The 22732-nt window shown below is 38.5% G+C and overlaps 1 non-coding gene across 1 annotated transcript; it reads right to left on the bottom strand.

Moving 5' to 3' along the window:
* Positions 1-359: 359 nt before the first annotated feature.
* Positions 360-466, bottom strand: LOC141669207 (small nucleolar RNA R71). Its single transcript, XR_012553498.1, has one exon. It is a non-coding gene; the product is annotated as a small nucleolar RNA R71 (small nucleolar RNA).
* Positions 467-22732: the final 22266 nt, after the last annotated feature.

Raw genomic sequence — 22732 nt, 5'->3', positions numbered from 1 at the left:
TTATGGACTTTTCTCGGCCTAAAATTGATGACATTCAGTCAAGCATCATGCACCCGTCTATTGAGGCCAATAACTTTGAAATCAAATCGGGCACTATTCAGATAGTGCAGAATTCTGTTTCTTTTGGAGGTGCTGCTACTGAAGATCCCAACATGCACATCAGGAATTTTGTCGAGATCTGTAGTACTTTCAAATATAATGGTGTGACTGATGAGGCTATCAAGCTGAGGCTTTTCCCATTCTCACTGAGGGATAAAGCTAAGGACTGGTTACATTCTGAACCAGCTGGGTCCATCACTACTTGGCAAGATCTTGCGCAGAAGTTTCTGGTGAAGTTCTATCCAATGGCGAAGACTGCGGCTATGAGGAGTGCTTTTACTCAGTTTGCGCAGCAAGCTACAGAATCTATGTGCGAAGCTTGGGAGCGCTACAAGGAGATGTTGAGAAAGTGTCCACATCATGGTATGCTTAATTGGATGGTGATTTCTTGTTTCTATAATGGTTTGGGGGCCCAATCTCGGCCCATGCTCGATGTAGCAGCTGGAGGCGCCTTGTGGGTCAAAAGCTATACTGAGGCTTATAATCTTATTGAGACTATGGCTGCAAATGAGCATCGAAATCCAACTCAAAGGATGATACCTGGGAAGGTAGCAGATATTCTGGAAGTTAATGCAGCTACAGCTATTGCAGCACAGCTCCAAGCGCTGTCTATGAAGGTCGATTCTCTAGCCACCTATGGAGTCAATCAGATAGCTATGGTCTGTGAGCTTTGTGCAGGTTGTCATGCCACGGATTAGTGTTCTCTTGTTAATGAATCTGTTCAGTATGTGAATAATTATCAGCGACCGCAGCAGCCTGTGCCAGCTACTTATCATCCTAACAACAGAAATTATCCAAATTTCAGCTGGAGTAATAATCAGAATGCTATTTAGCAACCATATCAGCAAGGCATAAGTAAACAGTTTAATCCATCTGGATTCCAGCAACCACAACAGTATGCTCAAAGGCAATCATATCCTCAACAAGGAGGTGCAGCTCCACCCTCTAGTGCTGATTTTGAGGAACTTAAGCTGTTGTGCAAAAGTCGGGCGGTTTCTATCAAGACCTTGGAAAATCAAATCGGTCAAATAGCGAATGCAGTGCTCAATCATCAACCTGGCACACTTCCTAGTGATACTGAAGTGTCAGGCAGGAAGGAAGCTAAAGAGCAAGTCAAGGCTATTACCTTAAGGTCTTGAAAAGTTGCTGATGCTGAAAAAGCAAAAGACGGGGAAGCTGAAGTTGGTGATGAAGAAGCTAAGCAACGGGAGAAAGCGGAGGAACCAAGCTAGACTACTGTTGAACACACTCTACCTGAAGGTAATACAGGGGAGAAACAGCTCTATCCTCCACCACCTTTCCCTAAGAGATTGCAACAACAAAAGCTGGATAAGCAGTTCGGTAAGTTTCTGGAGGTGTTCAAGAAACTTCACATCAATATACCTTTCACTGAGGCTCTAGAGCAAATGCCTAGTTATGCAAAATTTATGAAGAGTATTCTTTCAAGGAAGGTGAAACAGGATGAACTTGAGACCGTTGCTCTAACGGAAGAATGCAGTGTTGTGTTGCAACAAAAGTTACCTCAAAAGCTTAAAGATCCAGGTAGCTTCACCATTCCTTGCACCATTGGCAAGTTGTCTTTTGACAAGTGCCTGTGTGATTTGGGAGCAAGCATCAATCTGATGCCGTTGTCGATCTTCAAAAAGTTGAATTTGCCCGATCCAAAGCCCACCTACATATCTCTACAATTGGCTGATCGTTCTATTACATACCCACGAGGCATAGTGGAGGATGTGCTAGTAAAGGTGGATAAGCTCTTCTTTCCTACAGACTTTGTTATCCTGGATTTCGAGGAAGATAAGAAGATTCCCATAATCTTGGGGAGACCTTTCTTGGCTACAGGCTGTACCTTGATAGATGTGCAGAAAGGTGAACTTACTATGCGGGTGCAGGATCAAGATGTGACATTCAATATATTCAAAGCGATGAAATTCCCTACAGAAGATGAGGAGTGCTTAAAAGTGGATTTGATTGATTCTGCGGTTACTTCAGAACTTGATCATATGCTAATGTCTGATGCATTAGAGAAAGCCTTAGTGGGGGATTTTGACAGTGAGGATGAGGATGGCAATGAGCAACTACAATATCTAAATGCTTCTCCTGGGAGGTGAAAGCTAGACATGCCATTTGAATCTCTTGGTACTTCTGACCTCAAAAATGCTAAAGGAAAGCTCAAACCATCTATTGAGGAAGCACCTACCTTGGAGCTTAAACCATTACCTGAATACTTGAGGTATGCTTTTTTAGGTGATGCCTCTACTTTACCTGTTATTATTGCATCTGACCTTTCAGGTAGTGAGGAGGACAAGCTCTTGAGGATCTTGAGAGAATTCAAATCGGCTATTAGATGGACTATAGCAGACATCAAGGGGATCAGCCCTTCGTACTGCATGCATAAAATTCTGCTAGAAGAGGGTAGTAAGTCGATTGTTGAGCAACAACGCAGACTTAATCCTATCATGAAAGAAGTGGTGAAGAAAGAAATTCTGAAGTGGCTAGATGCAGAAATTATTTATCCTATTTTTAACAGTTCTTGGGTGAGCCCCGTGCAATGTGTACCTAAGAAAGGAGGTATTACTGTGGTAGCAAATGAGAAGAACGAGCTCATCCCCACTCGAACAGTCACAGGATGGAGGGTATGCATGGACTACAGAAAGTTGAACAAGGCCACGAGAAAGGATCACTTCCCTCTTCCATTTATTGATCAGATGCTTGACAGGTTGGACGGTTATGAGTATTATTGTCTTCTGGATGGTTATTTGGGGTATAATCAGATATGTATTACACCAGAGGATCAAGAAAAGACTACCTTCACTTGTCCATTTGGCACGTTTGCTTTTCGCAGAGTTTCGTTTGGCTTATGTGGCGTAGCGGCCACTTTTCAGAGATGTATGATGGCTATATTCTCTGATATAATTGGAAATAATGTCGAGGTGTTCATGGACGACTTCTCCGTCTTTGGACATTCGTATGATGAATGTTTGAATAATCTTCGTGCGGTGCTCAAAAGGTGTGTGGAAACTAATTTGGTGCTCAATTGGGAAAAATGTCACTTTATGGTTCGTGAAGGAAATATTCTTGGGCATAAGGCCTCTAGCAAGGGTCTTAAGGTGGACAAAGCCAAGGTGGGAGTCATTGAAAATCTTCCACCACCTATTTCTGTGAAAGGAATCCGTAGTTTTCTGGGCCATGCGGGGTTTTATCGGCATTTCATCAAGGACTTTTTGAAGATATCTAAGCCGTTGTGCAACTTGCTTGAGAAGGATGTGCCTTTCAAATATGATGATGAATGCTTGACGGCATTCAAGACGCTCAAGAAGAGTTTGATAACTGCACCAGTTATTATAGCACCTGATTGGACAGAGCCTTTTGAGATGATGTGTGATGCGAGTGATTATGCGGTGGGCGCAGTTCTTGGGCAGCGCAATAATAATCTCTTTCATGTGGTCTACTATGCTAGTAAGAATTTAAATGGAGCTCAAATGAACTACACCACTACTGAGAAGGAGCTCTTGGCTATAGTCTTTGGTTTTGAAAAATTTCGATCTTATTTGCTTGGGACAAAGGTGACAGTGTTTACTGATCATGCGGCCATTCGCTATTTCGTTTCCAAGAAGGATTCGAAGCCTAGACTCATTCGTTGGGTGCTCTTGCTATAGGAATTTGAGTTAGAGATCAAGGATCAAAAAGGTACTGAGAATCAAGTAGCTGACCATCTGACCATCTCTCTAGATTGGAGAATCCCGAGTCTACTTCACATGATAAAATATTGATCAACGAATCTTTTCTGGATGAGCAGTTTTTCGCAGTTCAGAAGGAAGAGCCATGGTTCGCAGATATTGTGAATTATCTTTTCAGTAATATAATGCCTCCTAATATGAATACAGCTCAAAAGAAGAAGTTTCTGCATGAGGTGAAGTGGTAGATGTGGGATGAACCGTATTTGTTTAGACAGGGAGCTGACCAGATCATCAGGAGATGTATCCCATTCTGTGAGACGGAGGGGATATTACGAGACTGCCACTCCATAGTTTATGGTGGACATTATGGTGGTGAGAAGACAGCAGCTCGTATTCTGCAAGCAGGTTTTTTCTGGCCTACTTTGTTTAAGGATGCTCATCAGTTCATTTTAAGGTGTGATCGTTGCCCAAGAGTGGGAAATCTTACGAGGAAGGATGAGATGCCGTTAAATGTGATGCTTGAAGTCGAGGTCTTTGATATTTGGGGAATCGATTTCATGGGGCCATTTGTCTTATCCTGCAATAATCAGTACATCTTGCTGGCAGTCAATTATGTCTCAAAATGGGTAGAAGTCAAAGCTCTGCCGACGAATGATGCAAAGGTAGTGTTGAATTTTCTTCATAAGTAGATTTTCACAAGGTTTGGAACGCCATGAGTAATCATAAGTGATGAAGGGTCGCATTTCTGCAACCGTAAGTTCACTTCTATGATGCAGCGCTATAATGTGAATCATCGTGTTGCTACTGCCTATCATCCGCAAACGAATGGTCAAGCGGAAATGTCTAATAGAGAGATCAAGCGCATTTTAGAGAAGGTTGTTTGTCCGTCAAGGAAGGATTGGTATCTAAAGCTCGATGAAGCTGTTTGGGCTTACAGAACATCATAAAAGACTCCACTTGGGATGTCCCCTTTTCAACTTGTGTATGGTAAGGGATGTCTTTTACCTGCGGAGCTTGAGCATAAGGCCTATTGGGCGTTGAAGAAGTTGAATCTGGATCTAGATGCAGCTGGAAAGAAGCGAATGCTTCAGCTAAATAAACTTGATGAATTTCGACTCCAAGCGTCAAGAACAACAAAATGTACAAGGAAAAAGTGAAAAGGTGGCACGACAGGAAGCTATATCCTAAGTCATTCATGCCGGGGCAGCAAGTTCTTTTATTCAACTCTCGTCTCCGACTTTTTCCTGGAAAGTTGAAATCAAGGTGGTCTGGACCTTTTATTGTCAAAACTGTGTTTTCACATGGAGCGGTGGAGATTTTTGAGAATGATCCGTACCAAGCATTCAAGGTTAATGGTCAGCTTTTGAAGAATTACTATGGGGACACGGCAAACCGAGAAGTCGTTAGTGCCGTTTTATTATCAACTTGATTAAGGTACGCTACATCAAGCTAATGACGAAAAAAAGCGCTTCTTGGGAGGCAACCCATGATTTGTTGTTACATGAACCCTTAGAAGTTAGTAACCTATCCAAAACCACAAAAAAATCAGAAAAACAGGGCAATAATTTTTTTTTCCAGAAGACCCCTGAGCGCCCGCTCAGCTCTGCTGAGCGCCCGCTCAGCAAGCTGAGTGCCCGCTCAGCTTTGCTGAGCGACCGCTCAGGGCCCGACTGGAAGAATTTTTTTTTAAGTCTTATAAAAATCCAAAAAAATCTGAAAAATAAAATATCAAAACACAGCCCCATTACCCACAAATTATCTTCCCATTACCCATGTTTTTAACCCTCAAACCCACTCCTAATCAAATTTTACCCTAATCTCTACCCTATATATACATACAACTATTCCATATACTCCCACATACACTTTCAAACCTTAAACTCTCTCCCATATTCAAAAACACAAATCTTAAACACTTTTTCTCAGTTTCGATGGCACCCAAGAGATCCAGGACTATTGATAGCAGCATCATTGTTCCTACTGCCGATTCTTCAAGGGGTACTGCTGCAAGGCCTCGTTTGTTTGATAGGGCTGCTGAGGAGGAGTATACTAGGCTTCTTGGTAAGCCAATTTTGAAGGAGAGGGGATTCTTACCATCGGGGAGGGATGGTGAGTTGTTGCCAATGATTGCTGAGAAGGGTTGGATTGCTTTTTGTGAGTCACCAGAGGCAGTTCCGATGAGCGTTGTTCGCGAGTTCTATGTGAATGCGAAGGCTGAAAAAAATGGGTTTTCTATTGTGCGGGGGATGACGGTGGATTATCACCCTAAGGCGATTCGCCGTGTGATTGGGCAGCCATAGAGGAAGCCCACGGAGGAGAATTGGAACAAGGAGACTGCTGAGGATTTTGACTTGGATTTGATTTGTGCTACTCTCTATAGGCCGGGCACAGTTTGGACTTTCAAGACCGGGACTAACGAGTATCGCCATTTTTCGGGGATTGCGATGAATAGGTATGCCCGTGCATGGAATGCCTTTATTTGCGCTAATATTCTGCCTACTTCGCATGCACATGAGATCACAGTTGAGCGAGCACAGTTGTTATGGGGTATTTTGAATGATGAGTACTATGTGGACCTTGGTGAGTTCATCTACCAAGGAATTCTGAAGTTTTTGAGGGGAGCTAAGCACATGAACATCCTTTATGCATCCACGATTATAAAGCTTTGCCGAGCAGTGGGAGTTCAGTGGCCGTCTCACGAGCAGTTGCAGCTGCCGACCGCTCCTATTGACTCCGGGACTCTGAATGCGATGAACGAGTGGACTGGTGGAGAGCCCGAGGAGCATGAGCTGGGTTATCGTCTTCCAGAAGGGCGTCCAGCACGCGGTGCTACCATGGCGAGACCAGGGCGTGATGAGGCTGGTTCTTCTAGAGCTCAGGAGGGTGCTGGGATGGCTGATGCCCAGTATAGGAGGCTATCGAGGAGGATGGATGCTATGTACGAGACACAGAGCAGGTTTGCTCAGGAGCTCACCCTTGCGCTTGGGACTGCTTTTAGAGGCCTTGGAGCTGACATCCAGTGGCCAGTTTTTGGTGAGGACTCTACATATCTGCCTCCTGATACTCCACCCTCTGAGGGTGATGATGATGATGATGATCTCTCCGAGTAGGTATACCATGTGTTCCTTTCTACTACCTTCATTGGGGACAGTGAAGATTTTAAGTTTGGGGGTGGTAGTTAAGGAATATTTTGTGTGTGTATCATATAGTTGCATATTTATGATAGTTTAGTTCATATAATTGCATATTTTGCCATATAGTTTTTATTTATTTATTTATAGCTTTATTTATCATGTCATGTAGCTCATGCATATACCATGATCCCTTTTGCGTTGCTTTACCAATTGATTTGTGGCATTTATGCGAGTGTAGTGATAGCGTTAAAGTGATGTTGAGTCTTGTAGGTTAACGTGCATGCTAGAAACACTTATAATTTCACTAAGTTTTAGAGAATGCTTAAGGACTAGATTGTTGTTATGGTTTGATGGTTTTCAAGGTTAATCTATTGATTATGCTTAGAATTTATAATAGGTTCTTAGTGATAAAAGGCATGAAAAGAAAAATTGGAGTAAAAAGTGGAAATCATTGCTAATTGTGGCTAGGCGTCAAATGGCTAGTAGCCGGCTCGTATTTTTATGCGAGTAGTCTAGGGTTGAGCAAGATGGAGCGAAACGCACTTGCTCAGAAATTTTGAAAAAAATATAGAAAAAAGGAAAAAAAATTAGAAAAAAAAAGAAAAGAAAAGAAAAAATAGAGAGTTAATGCATAATTGATCACGAGTGGGCTCTTTGGTATTCGAGTTATTAAGTTCTTAGGGGACTTTGTGCCTAGTGACCTAAGGCTTTTATAGTCTGGGATCCGCTAACCTAACGCTCGCTACATGAATGCCATTGTATAAGTCTTTTATGGACCTCACTCATTGCACGGTCAAATAAGCATTTGTGTGTTGTGTTAAATAAAAAGCATGATTCCATAATAAGCTCCAATAATCTTGAAGTGTTATAAGTCATTTTGTGCCTAGAATTTTATTCTTCGTATAATCATGTGATTACCTTGAGGATAGTCGAGTTATAATAATTGATCTTGTTTCGAAGCATATCTGTTAAACATCCACACACACCACGTTTCCCACTGTATGTTAGTTTGCATGATTCGATTGATCTTTATTTGCCTAATTGCATTTGTTGAGATGTCGTAAGTTGGTTGGTTTGATCGTAGTAAGGGGGATCACTGCATTTCATATAGATTGCATTCATGCATGTTTTTGTTTTGTTTTTGAGTCTGTGACGCTTGAGGACAAACATCGATTTAAGTTTGGGGGTGTGATAAGTGGCATTTTATACCACTTAGAACGTCTTATAATGGCTTGAATTGATGTCTTAAAATCAAGTATTTTGTGTATTTGATGCATTTTTCTAGTGTTTGTGCATTTCAGGGTATTATTAGCACTTCTGGAGAGATTTCATCAAGAATAAGCCTTGGCATGTGTTTGGCATTGCAAGTGGGAAGATAGGAGCAGAATGCAGCGAAGATTGGGAGCAGAAACAGAGCATTTTCTAGAAGGGGTCTGAGCGCCCGCTCAGCTCTGCTGAGCGACCGCTCAGGAAGCTGAGCGCTCGCTCAGGAATGCTGAGCGGCCGCTTAGGGACGGAATTTTAGATTAATTATTTTAGACTCCTGATTCTGTTAAGCTTCCAACTTCTGAGTTAGCTGGGTTTTATGGGACTCCTATATAAGTAGTTTTCAGAGATGTTTCACAAAGGTTGGATCGTAGTATTAATCAAGGTGCGAGGAGATAAGGAAGAAGACCGTTTTAGCACACCGCAATGAAGAGGAAGCATATTTTCTTGTGATTCTTTATTTCGTTGTAACGTTGGATGCTAGTTTTCTTTACTCTGAACCTATTTACTCTTGTGACTTACTCTGGTTTAATAGTAGTAGTTTTAGTTATTATTCTCGTGTGTTATTATCATGTTTTCATATAAACCCATGATGACGATGAGTGATATCATGGGCTAACCGTGATCATGAGGTCGTAATGGATTTACTATGGAATTCTTTAGTTAGTTGTTTAATACCTTAGTGTGTGATGATTATATGATATCTAGTATTGGTTGTGCTTATTCGTCTTATGTGCGTCACGAACATATAAGATAGGGTGTTAATCTCCTGTGAAGAGACGGAGGATCTTGAGGTTTAGAACTTGCCATGCTAGCATAGGTTCATGTATGTGTATGCATGATTAGTGGGTAACTCTAACCGTTTTACTTGCCCTGTGTAATCAAAAGGAATAACTTGTGCTTAATTCGTTATCTTGTCAAATTCTGTAGACATATAGGGTCTCAATATAGTTGATGCATATTCAACGTCTATCTTAATTGTGGATGCTTGGTAGAATGGTATTAGTACAATGAAAGTTGGATTTGATCAGTTTCGCGTTGTTCGATTAATATCATCACTGTTGCATGCTAAGGGTAATAACAATGACTATTGAAGGAAGTAGTAATGAAGTTGTGATCTCATGTGTGTTTTAATATTGATAATCTAAGTGTCAATTAAGTGCTTAATTCTCGTAGTTAATTATAGTCAATAATTAGTTAATCAAATCTAAGTGTTATTGTCTTGACATTGAGAAGTAATTATACATTGGTGAGTGAGTGTTAATTGAACATAATTAGTCTGAGTCTCTGTGGGAACGAACTAGAAAGTATTCTATATTACTTGCGAACGCGTATACTTGCGTGTATTATTAGCGCATGTTTTCACCCTAACACAAATCACTCAAATGAAAAGATGATAAATCAACACTAGGAGTTCCCACAACAAATACATCGAGTTCATCCAAAACATAAATTCCTCCCTGCTTACGACCTTTCCCAATTACCTTTTGAGATCTCGGATCTATAACACAACAAGTAGTAGAAGAAAAAGAAACCATGTAACCAGATTCACATAATTGACTAACCGAAACAAGATTTAACTTGAAATCCGAAATATGATAAACATCAAAGAGAGACATCTTTGGGGTTACTACAGATGCAACACCTCGTAATGGCATAGGAGTGCCATCAGCAGTCATGATGGATAAAGATAAATCCTCAGAAAATGAAATGAAGGAAGACCAATGAGGAGACATGTGATGAGATGCACCCGGATTCGAAATCCATAGAGAGGAAAATAAATTGGAAGTACCAGTTGACAAAAGGCCTGTTGATGATGAGACAAAAATGTCGAGATATTTTTGAAACTAAACTCAACCCAAATCAGAAACAAAGTCGAATCCAAATTAAACACCAAATTTATACTGTACACAAATTCAATCAAGAAACCAAATTCAAAATCAAATCCAAACTCAAAATAACCAATTCCAGTCCAAAATCAAATTTGAAAGCAGATCCAAAACCAATTTCAATTCCGATTGCAAATCCAAAACTAATATCAAATCTCAAGCAGATAAACCCAATTACTACAATTGTAATATCCCAATAATCGAGTACTACAAAATCAATTCAATCAAATAACCAAATTACAAGATCAACAACGATGAAAAGAATGAACTAAAAGTAAATAGTAACCTGTTGGAACCATCAAAAAATCGATTTTTAAAGCTCCAAATACGATCTCCACCATTCAGAATTTAGATACTGGTGCAAAGAAGGTATGGTAAAATTTTAGGATGATCCAACGGTTGAAACTCCGAAAATCATAAAAATAAATTGGTTGATCTTGGCAGAAAATTTCCTTCAAATTTTCAAGAAACTTTTGTTGTTGTAACATAATGTAAAGCATAATGTAATGTAACATGTAATAGAGGAATTATAGCTCAACATGAAACAACAACAGATAAACAATATTACAATTGTGAAGCACAAGAACCCTAAAGATGAAGACATGATATACACAAAGAATCAAAAGATGCAAATGACTCTCTAAGTCCACAATCAAGTCATAGGAAGAAATTCATTAATACGTTCAAGCCTCCATGAAGAATAAGACATCAAAGGATTTCCAGTATCAGTTACGTAGTTTGATTTGAAGTATTAAAGATTAGGGGTTCAATGTTTGAAGCAATGGATAATCAACCAAGATGTATCAGTTCAGAGTTGACAAGGGAATTGAATTAAACCAGATCATGCTAGTTATTTGTGAACCAGACCAGTGCACCAAAGATCAGCATATCAGGAAGGGTTTGATTTAATTTCAAAAGAAACATTAAATATTTATACAGTTATTGGAAACTTGATTTTTTGTAAGGCAAGAAAACCTACTAGGGTTACAGGGTCGCAAGTAATTATCCTGTGAATATTTGGCTAAGTCAATTATCACTACTGTGATATCTAGGTCGCAAGTAAATGTGTGTGGTGATTTTCGCTAAGGAGGATAACCTAGACTTCTTGGTCGCAACTAAACCTATCAACGGAGGATGTCAGGTCGCAAGTAACCTAGATGGAAAAACGTCTAAGGGAAACCAATAGTGGAACACATGTCACAAGTAACTCTTTGTCTAAGGCATATACTGTTGTCGCAAGTATCTTGTGATACAGAGAGAAATCAGATGCAAGTAAGTCTGAGGCAAATTTGGCTAAGTCAAATACTGTGGTCAGAAGTAACTATGTATACAGGTCGCAAGTATCCACTTGGTTGAATTTCTATTGATCTAGAGCGGCAATTGAAAAGGTTGTGTAGTTCAAATAATATCACCTGTCCAAAGTAAATTGAAGACTACAAAGCAGCATTTGAATTCATTTAGTGTATTATCTTCTTCAGTTCAACAGAAAGTATTTACAGGAGGAACCTCATTTATTAAGCTTGTAAACATAGTGTTGTGCTGCTGAATTTATTGTAGCTAATCAATTCATTGATTATATTGTAGCAACCTCAAGGTTTATTTTTAATAAAACAATATATTCCTCAAATTATTTTGTGTCTATTTTGATTCTGTACTTATAACGAAGAACTTATAAACAAATCGAAAAATATTGTAGGTATCGTATTCAACCCCCCTTATACGATACTTTGGGACTAACAATTGGTATCTGAGCTTGTTGATTGACATCCAAATCAAGATCCGGAGAAAGAAACAAGTTCTTGAAATTTCTTGAAATTTTTTAATTTTCAAAAATTATCATTTCTTGAAAATTTTGTACTTTAAATAATTTTAATTTTGTCAAGATGATGAATAACCAAAGAATTGGAAGTATCAAGGTTCCCCCATTCGATAGAGATAATTACAACCTATGGAAGAAAAAGATGATGTTGTTTATGAAAGCTTCGAATCCACTTTAAGTTGGGATATTACTGAATGGCCCTTATGTCCCTATGGAAGTAGTTGTTAAATCCACAACGGCAACTGGTGCAAGAATTCCTTCCTCATCTACTCCCAGGGATCCGTCTAAATATACAGAGACTGACAAGGAGTTGATAAATATGGACACAAGCCTTCAACTCATAATTATGGAATCGACTGATAATGATATGATTCATCAACTTCTAGGAAGTAATAGTGCAAAGGATATGTGTGGGATACCATTGAGCTTTTAATGGAAGGTACATAAGAAGTCAAAGAAAACATGATGGATATTCTGACTACTCAGTATGAGGCATTCAAACTTCAACCTGGAGAAATACTGTCTACACTCTTTGAGAGATACACAAGACTCTTAAGCGAATTAAAGCTACAAGGGAAAGTTTATCCTATACGGGAGTCTAATAGAAAGTTTATGCTGATGCTCCTAGTTCACCTGGAACAAAAGAACACATCAATCAGGGAAATAGATGATTTTATTACCATGTCTCTGGATGTAATCTATGGAAAGCTAAGAACCCATGAACTGGAGTAAGAGCAGAGAGCTATTATCTATGGACCTGGCTCTATTGACAGTAAGAGTACAGCACTTGAGAAATACCACTGCACTTGTAGTTAGTCAATCTGAAACCCAAGAAGTCAAGGTTGCACCCTCCTCAACAGTCAAGGAAATTGTTGTAGCTGAAATTGCTCATGGTGAGCCAGAGGATGAAAGTGAGTTTTACACTCAGGAAGAACTTGAACAGTTGGAGGACAAATCTATGGCATATATGGCTGCAAAATTTAGTCATGTTAGATTCAGAAGGAAACCCAACTATAAACCAAGGGGTTCATCAGGGAGATTTCAGAAAGGAAGCTACTCATCAGGGTCAAGCTTCAGAGGAGGCTACAAGTCAAGTTGGGTAGAGAAGAGCAAAATAAGATGTTACAACTGTAATGAGTTGGGGCACTTTGCATCTGATTTCAGAAAACCTAAGGCAGCAAAAGGAAAAGATACCTATGAAAAGAAGGAAACTTATGAAGATCTGAAAAGGCAGAATGAGAAGCTAAAACAGAAGCTGAATGCTTATGTGGTTAAGGAAAAGGGAAGAGCGTATATTGATGAAGGAAAAAGCTGGGATGATACTGATTCGGATGAAGAGGAAGTGTATGTAAATATGGCTCTTATGGCAGACTCTGCAGAGGAATCACCACAATCATATCAGGTTCCTGAACTTACCACTATATATATGTCTGTGTCTGAATACAAATCTAATGTGCATGAACTTACTTTAGAATTGTATAATGTTCATACAAGCATGCTTGCATATAAACTTGAAAATGATAAGTTAGTTCTTAAAGCTGGGAGTTTAACCTATAGAAATGAAGAACTAGAATTGCTTGTAGTTGGCTTAGAAAAATAGAAATGGCAAGGTAGGTGTAAATAAGAAACCTGATTTTGCATCTTCCTCATCTGCATCTAGAAAGTTATGTAATAATTACAATTCTGCTGCACACCTTACACATGCATGCACAAAAGCTAAAGTAGAATTTTTTGCAACTTCTAATGAGCCTGCCATGCCTATCATGCCTAGTTTTCATGAATTCTATGGCGTAGTTGGATGTATACCATGTGCATTTATTACCATGTCTGAATATTTCAAAGCTTTTCATGCAACTGCTAGCACTTGCACTGACACTAAGACAAGCATGAGTAATGAGCGCACACAGGCCAAGACTATAGTACCTCCTATCTCTATGTCTGACAACTCTGTTGAGACTAGCACTGAGAAGGAGTCAGTCAAAGTGAAAGTTAAGCTTGTTAAGGTTTAAATTGCTGATTCCGTTCCAACCCCTAAACCTTCAGGACCCAAGAAAATTTGGGTACCAAAGTATTCTTAAACAATCTGTGTTTACAGGGTAAGGTATGAAAGGAAAAGATCATGTGGATTCTGGACAGTGGTTGTTCTAGGCACATGACAGGAGAAAAGTCCCTACTCACAGGTGTGGTTGAGAAAGTTGGCCCTATAGTTACCTTTGGAGATGAAAGCAAAGGATTTACTAAGGGATATGGCAATTTGGAAATTGGGAATGTCATCATTGAAAACATCTCTCTTGTGGAAGGATTAAAGCATAATATTCTGAGCATCAGTCAGTTTTGTGACAAAGGATACAATGTTGATTTCAGGCTAGAAAGATGTTTGATCACTCACAGGAAATATAAGAAGCTTGTTTTACAGGGAGTAAGGAAAGGTAATTTGTTTGTAGCTGGCATGAAGTGTACCTGTGATGGAGTAATGAGATGTTTCTACAGCAAAGCTTCATTAGAACAAAGTTGGCTATGGCACATGAAACTCTCGCACTTGAACTTCAAGACAATGAACTCTCTGGTTAAGAGAGAATTAGTGAGAGGACTACCACAGATGGAATTCTGTCAAGAAGGACTCTGTGAAGCATGTGAAAAAGGGAAGTCAAAGAAAGCATCATACAGAAGCAAGGAAGTGACAAGCATAACTGAACCTCTTCAGTTAATTCATATGTATTTATTTGGTTCAGTGAATGTGCTATCACTATCAAGGAAAAGACATGCTTTAGTGATAGTTGATGATTACTCCAAGTACACATGGGTGTTGTTTTTGCAATCTAAGGATGAAGCACCTCAGTTGATAGTGGATCATATAAAGAAGATTGAGATGGAAGCAAAATTACCTGTCAGAAAGATCAGATCAGACAATGGGACATAATTCATGAATGCATTTCTAAATAAATTCTATATAAAAAAGGTATTTCGAGACAGTACTCAGCCCCAAGAACTCCACAATAAAATGGAGTAGTAAAAAGGAAGAATCGAACCTTGGTTGAAGTAGCAAGGATCATGCTAAGTGAATCAAGACTTCTTACCTACTTCTGGGCTGAAGCTGTCAACACGGTATGTTACACTCAAAATCATACCCTGGTTAATAAAGATCATGACAAGACTCCTTATGAGATTATGGCTGACAAGAAACCAACACTGAAATACTTTCATGTGTTTAGAGCTAAATGTTTTGTGCTAAAAGAAGGATTTGAGCATTTGGGAAATTTTGATGCTAAAGCGGAAGAAGGCATATTTCTTGGCTATTCTCTGTAATCTAAAGCTTACAGGGTTTATATGATTACTGATCAGAAGGTGATTGAAAGCCTTAATATAACATTTGACGACACCAAGTTGGAAAACCTGCAAAGAGAAAAGGATTCTGAATCTCTGGAATTTGAGAATCTGTCAGATGATCCTTTGGATATAGAAGAACCTAAGATTGCTAGAGATATACCTACAGTACATGGCAATGTTGATTCTGGATCAAGTGGTGGTATTGGTGGAAACAATGATTATGATAATCATACATGTACACCTTCAAGAACTACTACTCAAAGATCAGAATCATCAAGTCATGGTGGCAGTAACTCAGGGAGAGCAGGAAGAGGATCTGTAGTTCACACTCAACATCATGCTGAACAAGGGGAAACATCAAGATCTTATCTGCCTCGATAAAGAGTTTGGAACATAGACCATCCCTTTGAACTGATTATTAGTGATCCACATAGAATGAATGTCACTTTTAAGGGTTTCTCTCAGAAATGGAACCTAAAAAAGTGGATGAGGCGCTTGAAGATCCAAATTGGGTTATTGCTATGCAAGAGGAACTCAATCAGTTTGAGAGGCAGAAGGTATGGAAGCTGGTACCCCGTCCAAAGGACAAGTAAGTGATAGGCACTAAATGGGTATTCAGAAACAAGTTAGATAAAGATGGCATTGTAACGAGAAACAAGGCCAGTCTGGTAGCCAAAGGTTACTCTCAAGAAGAGGGTATAGATTATGATGAAACCTATGCAGTAGGTAATCCGGATATTTCTGGCATTTACAGCATATTAAGATTTCAAGGCTTATAAAATGGATGTGAAGAGTGCATTCCTGAATGGGGAGCTAGAAGAAGAAGTGTATGTGGAATAACCTCCAGGTTTTGAAGATCCAAGTCTGGCTGATTTTGTATACTTTATGTTCAAAGCTCTCTATGGTCTTAAGCAAGCTCCAGGGACATGGTATGACACTCTCTCTGGGTTTTTACTTGAAAATGGTTTTACTAGAGGTGTAATAGAAAAAACTCTGTTTCATAAAATGCATAAATCTGATATGATATTAGTTCAAGTATATGTTGACGATATTATATTTGGTTCTACTAATGATGATATTTATAAGAGATTTTCTAAGCTAATGTAGAGTAAGTATGAAATGAGCATGATGGGAGAGTTAAACTGCTTTCTTGGATTACAAGTAAGTCAAAGGAAAGTTGGAATATTCATCTGTCAATCCAAGTACATCAGAGAACTTCTCAAGAAGTACAATCTGGAAGATTCAACTCCGACAAAGACTCCAATGCCAACAGCCACTAAACTTGATCATGAGAAAACTGGTAAGAAAGTTGATATCACAAGCTATAGAGGTATAATAGGCTCATTACTTTATCTCACAGCAAGTAGGCCAGATATTATGTTTGTAACATGCTTATGTGCTACATTTCAAGTTGACCCAAAAGAGTCTCATCTTATAGCTGTTAAGAGGATATTTAGATATCTTAAGGGGACTCCGAATCTTGGTATTTGGTACCCTAAAGGTATAGGTTTTAACCTAGCTGGCTATATAGATTCAGATTTTATAGGTTGCAAGATTGACCGGAAAAGTACCTCAGGAAGCTGTCAGTTTTTTGGAAAAAGGTTGGTTTCCTGGTATAACAAGAAGCAGCACTCAGTATCCACATCAACTGCTGAAGCTGAATACATAGCTGCTGGAAGCTGTTGTGTCCAAATCTTATGGATGAGGAACCAACTCTGGGATTATGGTTTGTTGGTATCTAAGATTCCAATATTCTGTGATAATACAAGTGCAATAGCAATCTCAAACAACCCAGTTCAGCACTCAAGAACAAAGCATATTAATATCAGGTATCATTTCATTAGAATGCATGTCATAAATGGCACTGTGCAATTACATTTTATACCCATAGAGGATCAAATTGCAAACATCTTCACAAAACCACTTGATGAAAACACTTTCTCTAAGTTGGTTAGTGAACTTCAGATGTTAAATCTTTTTAATTAATAAATTCGAAGTCAATAACTGCAATATGTCCTAAATAAATTCACTTATTATTTAATGTTTATATTTTAAGAACATGTGACTTTATGTGTCATTATTTATTTCTTGTATTTCAAATATCTGTGTGTTTGTATCTAATTGATAAATATTTTAACACACTTATATTGATAAATTGTTTGAAAATAATTTAATCAGAATTGGTTAAGTTATGAGTAAAATATTGCAGCATATTTTTGATGTAACTATTTGATAATTTATCAATTCAATGATAAAAGTTTCAAATATAATAAATCAAAGTTGTGATTTATTAGTTTTGGTGAACTTTAAATTATTTAATATTTAAAGGGGTTCATTAAAATTGCTTTAAAAATAGAAGCATAATTTATCCTATGAAAATAAAATTTTATCAATTAATGATAATTATTGTGTTTTTATGAATCAAATTTTGAATGACAAAATTAACTGCAAAGTACATTTACTTGCGACCACAGGGCAACAATGGTCGCAAGTATATACTTCACCAAATTTCTGATTGTTAATTTTTTTACAAGGGAGTCTAGTCGCAAGTACCAACTTAGAATTTTCTAAGGGAAGTTACTTGCGACCTGAGACACTAGAGTAGTACTTGGTCGAAGGTAAAATTGATCAAATTTTCTTATCTCCGTTACTTGCAACTTGGAAGCCCTTGGGAGCGCAAATAACTCACTAAGATTTGTCTATCTTAGTTACTTGCGACTGTTCCTTCACAGTATAGTCTAGTTACTTGCGCACTGTTACTCACAGTAGTCGCAAGTAACTCACTTGAGTTTTTGTGAGTGGTTTGTAAGTGTATATCAGCATATCTCAGTCTATTTCATACATATACACACGATTACACACACAACGCAAGTAAGGGCAAAAAAGGAGAAAAAAAAATTAATCAATCGAATCAGTACTAAAACTCTGTCAAAATTTCTAAAAAATTGCAGATTCTTGGAGCCCACAACACACTCTTTCTTTTGACTGTTAAAACCTGTGATTTCACCGGTTAAGTTTAGAGATCGAAAATTGTGGTTTTCTTGAACATGAGGGACTGTTTGGCTTAGTTTAAATTGGTTAATTAGTTCAATTGTCTTAGTTTATTATTGCATAATTGTTCTGCATTAATTTATGTATTGTATTAGTTACAAGTTATTATTTTAAAGTGCACGATAAATTTGTTTTTGGTCAAAATTTTATTCTCATTTTTTAATTAAAATGGAGGATAATATTACGATACCTAAAATAAATTATGTCTCGGTTATAAATCATAATCCAGCTCACATAGCCTATTTTGAAAAGTGGATTTGATTTTTAAACGAGCACCCGATTGTGCACTATGCCTTAACTACTAATGTACAATTAATTGTTGAGCTCCTCAGACTCGTTCACACCACAGCTCTGGACACATCAGATGAAGATCAGCTAAGCTTCATGTTTCCCATTGAAGATAATATAATTCTAATCACTGAGGATGACTTCAATGAATATCTTCACTTTCCTCAGGATAATTTTAATGATTTACCAAGAGACTATGAAGTGTTTAGCTTCTTCAGGGGCATAAGGAGCACCATGCCAAATGATAGTTATCCAAAGCATTTTAACAAAAGTCATCTACCCAAGCCTTGGAACTTATTCTTCAACATTCTGTCCTTTTGTCTGTCTCCCAAGACTGGTGGATTTCATGGACTAACATATTTCATGAGGCTAGTTGGAGTGGCTGTTGCTCGGAACATTCGAATCAATTTTGGACGTCTGTTCATGAAAGGAATATTAGAGAATCAAGCTCAACAACATGATTACATCTTATACGTCAGGTTCCTCCAGATTGTTCTCAATGCTAAGCTCATAGAAGCTGAGAAGGCATTGGTTCACAGTGACAATATGGAGAATTCACAAGTCATTTCATCAAAAATGGTGGGTAGATTGTATAGACAAAATCCTTATTCCAACAACAAACCCATTCATGTGATAGACTTCATGCAAGAATACTTTGACTCTATTAATCAAGAACCTGAATCTGAGAATGAAGATGATCATGAATCCGATAATCTAGAACCTGATGCTGCAAATGAGGATAATGTTGAGGCAGAGGCTGAACATGAAGCAGATCCTCAGCCTAACCCTGACGCTCAACCAATGGATGTTGACCAAGAACCTGTAGTTAATGAACAGACAGAAGAGGTTTCTCAACCTGAAGCTATTGCACATCAAGAAGAAGCTGAGCCAACTCAATCAGAGATAAATGTCTACAGGCCAGACTTTGTAGGTATGAATGAATCTTCCATGAGCACTACTTTTGATGATTTAGTTGATAGAGATTCACTTAATCTTGCTGAATTTCACACACAACTTGCTCAAGAGCAATTACTATCAAGAGGCAATGAGTTTTTTCCCGCAAATTCATAACCACCCTCTAGAGCCAACAAACACATCTCAAAATCTCCTAGCCCAAACCATGGAGTTTAATAATCCTATGAGTGTAGAGGGAGAAACTGCACATGATGCAGTAAATAAGGAATGTACCTTGGATGAACCCACATCTCTGTCTCCAATGAAGCAAATCAGTAACCCCCATGAGATAACTGTAACCTCCCATGTATATTCCCAAAAGTATACAATGGCTGAAAAGGCACATAAACAGTTACTGAATCCATCTTCTCAACAAGGTAGGTCTATTAAAATTCGCCCATCGATCCCGACATCCTGTAATGAGTCAAACACACTCTCAAATATTCAAGCTCTTGAAGCTTTAAATAAGTCGATTAGAAGAGCATTATTTGGTGAGGAGGTATTGATGAAAACAGGGCATTCAACCATATTACGGTTAGAATATCCTGTTCAAGGTCCTTCAATGGATCATCTGCCTTCACAGGTGTTAGGAGAGAGTGTTATAATCGCTGCCACATCTAGCACAACACTCGAGGAAGCTGAGGAACAAATGCCACATATAACGGCCTCAGTGATCCTCTCATAGATTCCAACTCTGGACCAGTCATCTCAGGATGACATGCAACTTGTCTTGTACAAGGATCGAGAATTGTGAACTCCCATTGCACCACTACTGACCTCCTTAAGGATGGCTCAAGTGTTTTCTGCAGGTATATCTTCTCGATCTTGGAGCTATGAGTGGAGTGTATCCGTGAGGGTGAGTGAAACACAAGTCCCTAAACCGAGTGACAGAGCGTTGAGTAATACACTGCGAGAAGCCCATGAGACACCTACCTCCCAAACAACACCTATATACATGTCACAGTACATAACAAAATCTTACCTTGAAGAGCAGTTAGCATTTAAAGATAGTTATCTCAAAGAACAGTTGGCTCTAAAGGATCAATATCAAGAATGAACTGTCTATAAGGGATCATCTAATTGCCCATCTTTCCGAACAACTTGAACTTCAACAAGCATCATTTGCTAGTTTACGGGAATTTGTGGAGAAATATCTCTCTCATTCTGGAAAGGGAAAGACAATTGCCAATACTGAGCCAAAGATCTCCGTTAGCAAGCAAGCGCCAATCCCTGTCTCCGCTGAAATATCTCTTGCCAGTACTGGGCCAAAGACCTCAGTCAGCAAGCAAGTGTTTGTTTCAGAACCATCTTCCCAAGAGATCCCTATCTTGATCTTGTCTGCTCAATCAACCCTAGCTCTGAAGGATAACACAACTGAGGGGGAGAAATGGGTGGAGCAATAAAATGTAGCTACAACTGTGAACTTAATTCAGGATGCTTTTCAAATAACTGACTCTGGATATGATAAGTTTGGAGATGAGATTCAGGAAGAAAAGGAAGAAGAAGAGAGGATAGATGAAAGAGTGCTGCTAAGGTCAAGACATGCTGCTGAGAAAAGTTTTTCAACTCAGGGGGAGCAATTAACATCAAAACAAGATCTCCTAAGTAAAGTCATTACATATCAAAGAGATCTTCTATCGGAGATATATGCTCCAAATCCCCTATTCTCAGAGTATGAGCTGGAGGAAGGAGAAATAGATGAAAGCAATGTTTTTTAGGGTTTTGAACCCAGAGTTGAAGTAGTGATTACTGAAGAGGGAAAGGTCATATCTGAGGATGAAGAATTTGAAGATGAAGATGCTTTCTCGGATGACTGCTTGTACTATGGACTATCAGAAAAGCTCAATCGATCCTATCAAGAAATTCAAGCAGATATTGAGAGATCAAGAGCTAGAGTTCATAGAGCAATATAAAGAAGGGAAGTCAGATAAGCAAGAGAATCTTATCTTCGAGCTAACAGGAGAGGAAATGAATGGTATGAGATCAAAAGGAAAATGGACAAACCAGAAAGCTATCACAAACTAGACCCTGGCAACAAGAATCTTCTGAACACTGTAGAGAAATACAAAGTAGATTATCCAAATATTCATGAGTTCTATGATAAGTTCAATAGAATAATCACTGGCACCACTGTGAATATTCTGAAGAATGGATGGAAGATTACTGTCAATTATAGAGATAGACTCCAAATAAAGATCACTACTAGTGTATTGAAGAAGCTGAACACAGTGGAACTATTTGTCTTAGCATCAAAAATCCCATGATTGAAATCGAATGAGAATGAATACTTTAGAGATAAGCTTCGGAAGATGATAATGGATGTATCTCCTCAAGCATTCTTTACTCCATTTGTGATCAAAGTATTTGTAGATGACATATTACAAAACATCACCATGTCTGATCAACAGATAAGATCCATTCATTTTCTACAACTCACTTTCCTGAAAAGTCAACTTAGGAGCAAAAGAGCAAATATGGAAACACCAGGAGTTAAAAGATCAGAAACAGACCATTAAGCTACCGAAGTTCTATATGCTTACTGGCTCAATGACAAAATGATCAGGGATACGGAGAAGGACAGGAAGAAAGTTAAAAGAGCTTATCATGAGATGGTGTTCATCAATGGAGAGCCATAAATTAATCTTCTAAAAGATAGTGAACCTATCATTAGCACTAAAAGTGAAGGGGAACTAGTCTTTCAGATAAAACAATGCAAAGATTAAGATCAATGATTTCAGAACAAGCGGGTCAGAAGCAATACATCAAGCCTTAATTTACGTCAAACTCTCCACATGTAAGAAGGATAAGATTACTTTGATCTCAATCATAAAGATACTTGATGCGGTGGTAGAAGAAGAACCAATCAATGACACCAAGAGAGTACGAGGACATCCTAAAAGGATAACAGTATTCGTAATGTCAAAAAGATCTACAATGTTGTTTGATCTTGTTCGTAAGTGCTCCAAAGTCAAATATCTTCATATGATGCTTAATGAGCTGAATAATCCACCTCCCATTAATGCACTAGAAATAGAAGCTCGTGATTTGGTGCAAACTAGACTTGATGACCTTCTGAATAGAAGCAAAGGATCATCTCTCCCAGAATCAACAAAATCAACAGATCCTAAAAAGAAAGCTCCCAAGATAAAGTCTGTTCAGACTCAATCCACTCAAGAAGAAGAAGGTAGTCAAGGAAAGAAGCTCAAGAAGACAAAGACAAAGAAG

This window comes from Apium graveolens, chromosome 6, assembly GCF_009905375.1.
Source record: "Apium graveolens cultivar Ventura chromosome 6, ASM990537v1, whole genome shotgun sequence".
In the NCBI taxonomy this organism is placed as follows: Eukaryota; Viridiplantae; Streptophyta; class Magnoliopsida; order Apiales; family Apiaceae; genus Apium; species Apium graveolens.
The sequence above is the reverse complement of the archived record's forward strand: the minus strand, read 5'-3'. Positions and strand labels throughout refer to the sequence as shown.